At 34.9% G+C, this 6,034-nt stretch overlaps 1 pseudogene; it reads left to right on the forward strand.

Annotated features, from left to right (window-relative positions):
• The first annotated feature begins 5,594 nt into the window (after positions 1-5,594).
• Positions 5,595-5,820, forward strand: LOC100682562 (annotated as a pseudogene).
• Positions 5,821-6,034: the final 214 nt, after the last annotated feature.

A 6,034-nucleotide genomic window follows, 5' to 3' on the forward strand; every position in this document is an offset into this window, starting at 1 on the left:
TGTAAGCTCAGATCTTAGGTAAAACAAACACAGAAATGAATGGATTAAATGACTAAATTCAACTCTACCATCCTCTAAGAACTTTGAGGCGACACAGGCAACCTAAGTGATATGTAAGTTTAATATGGACACAGCACAAATTAGGAGGAAAGTAACACAGATGATTAAAATCACAAAAATTTGAAACATAAACCTGAGACTATGATGCTTGTTGATTTGTGAGTGACACCGAAATCCTTTAAACAAAAAACGTCTTAACAAAATCAACTGCATGTGTCCTTAAAGGGCCTATAAAAATAGAGGTTTGTGATAATTATCACAGAAAATGAATAAAGAGTTTAAATGCATTAGAGAGTCAACCAGATGTGCACTTGAATTGAAGCTGAAGGTTGCAAGTACCATCATGAACATAACTGAACAAGATCGGTCTTTGGTCCATCCATTCATTTTCTTTCCTCTGGATAATGTTTACTCTAATTACTTCATCATGACACACAAAGGCCCATGCCACGGATTCCAGGATCAAAATGTTGTTGAAAATAAATAGTTCTACCCACAGAACCATAAGCAATAGCCATGAAGCATCAACTAGCCATGTAATTTATAATTCCAGGTGGTGATGAAAATGACAAAAAAAAAATATTGAATGTTAACAGGGGAAGTGAAAATCAGGTTATAGACTCAAGTTTTATTTTCTTTTAGATTTATTGTCTTCTTTTCCAATTTTTTTTTCATTCTTTGTGTGTGTTTCTTGAAGGGATCTTTAACTTAATAATCAAAACCAGGTGCAACTGTTTATTATTATTATCAGCTAGTACAGATTAGATATTCACATTTTTCCCATTTTCCACAATATTACCACTGACTGCTCTAGTAGATGTATACCCCAATTGATTGTACATGTATCTTCTATAATGACATGAATAGTAATTTATGATATTGGGTTTTCTATTCCTGAAATTTTGTTAGAAGAAGATAGGATTGTAATGGACCAATTGAGATAACATTAACTGGGCAGCATATAGTTTTGTTAGAATAATAGCCTAATATATCAATCTTCTTTACTTGTCTCCTTAGATTTAATCTTATATGGTTCCTATATACACAATCTAAATATATGGTGTAGAATTTAGACATGCCTAGAAAGCAGGAGGTACTAGACAAAGCCCTGGGTGTCTTTGCTATGGATAGGACAAAGTAAAGAGCTGATACTAGCATTTTACTTTTATTCTCATAAGTTAGAACAGGACAAAGTTGATGTAAGTAATTAAGAGGAAAACAGCCCTTCTATCATCTCCTCAAAATTAATTCTCTTCTCTTTCCTCAGGTGCTTTTCTATCACATCCTTGTCACTTTTTTCCTCCCTTTCAACTGCTCTCCTCTTGCTTCTTCCATTCATCTTCTATTATCACCTTGGCTCTAGCAAAGTGCAACATAATTATAATGAAAGAGTGAAGAAAATACGTTCAAATGTCTTGTTTTCTCAATTCATGCTGAACTTGGATTTCTATACCAGATTTAGTGACAAAATATGGTCTTATGGACAAACACTTCTGTAAAATAAAACAAACATAAACTCTCAGTGCCCACATTGCCTGATTCTGTGTCTATACATTTCGGTAAAGAAATGAATATTTTCTGTGGATGTCTTTCTTGCCTGTTTCTGCCTAATTGAACTATAATTTGCATAGAGACACTAACTTTATTTAATAAAGTGATTGATAACAACTTATGTACTTAGCAACAAGTGATGGCCACGCAGGTAATAGTGTTTTTTGTTTTTGTTTTTGTTTTTATAAACTTAAGGAAAATAAGTGACAAATTAATGTCAGATTAACTCAAGGATAAACCTGCCACTTTTAATAATTGATAGTTGTTTACATCAATACTGAGGTGGCTTCCACAAGAGTATGAAACCTTACTTTCAACTATAGCAGTAGAATATACTTATTGTAAATATCTTAGTTTTTATCCTTTTCCTATCTAATAACACATTCTTAAAATATATAGCTTATTTTCCATGAAAGTGTTGAACCTAGGTCTGAAAAATAATTTATAAAGAGAAAAAGAGTGACAAGTGCTATGAAGGTTTTTTTATAACTTCAATGCATATCAGCCATACTGAAGATTTTATAAAATAATATTCATTCCTTAGTGGTGATGTGGGAGGGAAAAAGAAGATAGAGGGAGAAGCAGTGGCCTGCAACACTGGAAATTCTGTATATCAAAACAGACAGTGATATGATTAAGTGCCAAATTCAGTGTTGTATGTGTTACAAACACTCTGCCCCAGTTGGGTGAATTTATTGTTTGGGACCCCGTAAGAGTCATGACCTAAATACAGCAGAGACTAAACTTAATGCACTCTGTGTTTTATCATTAAGTCTCCTTTAAAAGAGTAATTTTTGAAACAAAGGAAGGGCAAAATTTGTGAATTATTGAAATATTTGAATTCATACTCAGACTTTTGATTCAGTCTGCTTATCTTTGAAAGCTAAATATGGTGCATATTTGGGTTAAATTTAAATTAATTAAGTAATTAATAAAAGGCTGTTAAACTATACTTTTAAGTATATTTTTAAATCATTGGGAAAAATCTTGACTCATTTTCTGGAGACAGATATTACTATGCCTATCACTAATTCTCCCTTTCTGACATTGCCTGATTCTGGGTAGATTAAATTATGGCTTTACCCTTGGAATGGTCTTAGCATGGGTCTAGTATCCTTCTCAGTTCCTTGATTTATGACTTCTGGCCATATGTGGCTTGGACTAATGGCATGTAATGATCACTGACAGTGTTATCTAAGAATCTAAGAACCTCATGTGATTCTGTGTGGTCCCTTGTGCTTTTGTCACTACTATGAAGAGAGCATGCCCTGGCTGATTTGTTGATCCAAGATGATGAGACACATACAGAACAGACCAGAACCTACAGAACTGCAGTTCCGCCTATCTGAATCCATTCTGGAGTAGATAAACCCCAGCTGAGTCTTATGTTCACAAAGGAATATAGTCAAATTTAGGTAAGGTGCCAAGCTGAGTCTGACCGTGGTTGGCCACCCAAGTGTCAGCATCAACAAGCCTCTTGTTCTTGAGTTAGTTGATTTGAAAATGTGTGTTTTTCTTTGGGCAATACAGCTACTTTTTTTTTTTTCCATGGATATTCCCATGTGTTTCTTCTGCCCCTTTTCTGGATTTGGTAACTAAAATTAAATAACTGAGTAAATTATGAAGTATTCCACATGAATTTCTATAGTGTAAGGAAATCACAGTGTGTATCCCACAAATGGTAGACTAATAGATCACATGAATATTTAGGTTCAGTTTATGCAAGGTATTCACAAGAGTAATGCTTTGGGGGTTTTTGTTTTGTTTTGTTTTAAATATTTTATTTATTTATTCATGAAAGACACACACAGAGAAGCAGAGATATAGGCATAGGAAGAAGCAGGCTTCCCACAAAGAGCTTGATGCGGGTAATGATCCTGGAACTCTGGGATCATGACCTGAGCCAAAGGCAGACACTCAACCGCTGAGCCACCCAGGCACCCTGCTTTGGGAATCTTAATGTGTGTTTTTTTAGAGTTACCTACCTTTTTTTTAGTCCAGTCATTGAGAATACTTTTTTTTTCATTTTTCTTTGTTGCAGGTATAAATAATTAGCGATAGCTCAAAAGCATGCTCTATGAAGTTACCTAAATCTAAACCATTAAGTTTTATTCTCCCTTAAAATCCACTTAAAACACTTCAGTAACTTCCTTTTTCCTGAACAAAACTCTACCTGGAAAAATTCTCCTACATGCTGCTCAATGCTCTCAACACATTTATAACTTGTCAACAATTGCACTTATTTTTGCCTACTCATGTTTCATCCTCTTGAAAGTAAAGATTTTACTGAGTCACCTTCAGAGTGTTACAAAAGTGAATTCACACTAACATTCCCATAAAGTTTCTCCTGATCTTTACTGTGCCATGGCAAACATTTATGAGACTATTGACTGGAGTTACTAGTTCAATGTGTATTCAAAGTTTAAATACCTCACAAAGAATAAGATCTGTATTCTCTTACCAGTATAGCAGTTGTGCCTGGGAACCCAGTAGTAGCCTGACTGAGACAGAGTCTATATCATAATGGCAAAACAAACAAACAAACAAAACAAACACTTAAGTCAGCAAATGGCAGAAACTGAGATAATGTTGCATATGCTTTTTGAACACCTGGTAAGGCAAGATATCAAAAGCAAGCATGGGGGATCCCTGGGTGGTGCAGTGGTTTAGCGCCTGCCTTTGGCCCAGGGCGCGATCCTGGAGACCTGGGATCGAATCCCACGTCGGGCTCCCGGTGCATGGAGCCTGCTTCTCCCTCTGCCTGTGTCTCTGCCTCTCTTTCATGAATAAATACATTAAAAATCTTAAAAAAAAAAAAAGCAAGCATAGATATAAAATCAGTGTAAAACTGGTTTCACCAACCCAGACAATGTCATCATGCTATATAAAAAGAAAGATTACTTGCTGTTCTACTGTGTACAACATTGCTGCTATAGATTAGAAAGACTAGATTTAGACAAGTTGTTGAAGGCATAGACTTAAAATAATCAAGTTTTAATAGCATTTCTATTTTAGAAGGAATTCATAAAAGATATAATCAAGAACATCACTTTTGAGTAACAAGCCCTCAGGAATCCCTTCAAAAATTTCATTTTCTAAAAGTTTTTATTTTAATTCCAGTTAGTTAACATAACATGTTTCATTAGTTTCACATGTACAATATAGTTATTCAACAATCCCATACATCACCCAGTGCTCATTACAAGTATATTCCTTAATTCCCATACCTTTTTAACCCATTCCTCCACCCATCACCCCTCCAATAACCATCCATTTGTTGTCTTAAGAGTCTGTTTCTTGGTTTGTCTCTCCCTCTCTCTGTTTTCCCCCTTTGTTCATTTGTTATGTTTTATAAATTCCACATATGAGTGAAATCCTGTCTTTCTCTGACTTATTTCATTTAGCATTATACTCCCTAGCTCCATCCATGTTGTTGCAAATGGCGGATTGCATTCTTTTTTTATGACTAACAGTCCATTGTGTATATATGTCACATCTTCTTTATCCATTCACCAATCAATGGTACAAAATCCATTTTTTGGCAGAAATTAAATAGAAGAGAGTATAATAAAGGATGTGCGCAATATAACAAAACTGTGTGTGTGTGTGTGCATGCATGCACAACAATATATCATTCCAGCCAAATTCTTGCCATCTACATAAAGGATGTGAAAAAAACTAAAGTTATTATGCATGGTAGGATTTACATTATAAATTCTGGAGACAAAATTCCATTTATAGGGTTGGAATATGTTATTCAGATATATCTACCTAGTATCTTCCAAGGGACTGGTGTATACTGATTATACCAGCTGAGTCATACTTCTTGTGGCAATCAGAGATGACTTAGCATGACACCCATCACATACAATTTTCAATCTTTATTACTTTTTAAGACTTGATACCAAGGGGAATACTGTGAGAGCATAAGAGGTGACATGAATTCCATTTGGAGGCATCTTTGAGCTCATCCAGTAGATGCCATGAGCAAAGCTTACCTTCTCAAGTTGTAAAAGTTTATGGACAAGAAATTATCACTGAAATTAAATGGTGGCAGCCACATCCAAGGAATATTGCGGGGGTTCGATCCCTTTATGTATCTTGTGATGTATGTGTGGAGGTGGCAATGAGTGGGCAACAGAACAGTATCAGAATGGTGGTAATACAAGGAATAGTATTATCATGTTAGAAGCCTTGGAACAAGTGTAAACAATGGAGGTGTTCACTGGAAGAACTGCCTCCACCTAACCCCTCTTCATACAATATATTTTGATACAATATAGAAATCAGTTCATGTCCATTTTCATATTGAGCTGTTTTGTTAAATAAATTTTTGTAATAGTTAAAAAAAAAAAAGACTTGACACCAAGAAGTGGAGCTTATAAGTGTAGAGGCAGCTTAAACTATACATTAACTATTCTAA

Source organism: Canis lupus, chromosome 33 (assembly GCF_011100685.1).
Source record: "Canis lupus familiaris isolate Mischka breed German Shepherd chromosome 33, alternate assembly UU_Cfam_GSD_1.0, whole genome shotgun sequence".
NCBI classification, from domain to species: Eukaryota; Metazoa; Chordata; class Mammalia; order Carnivora; family Canidae; genus Canis; species Canis lupus.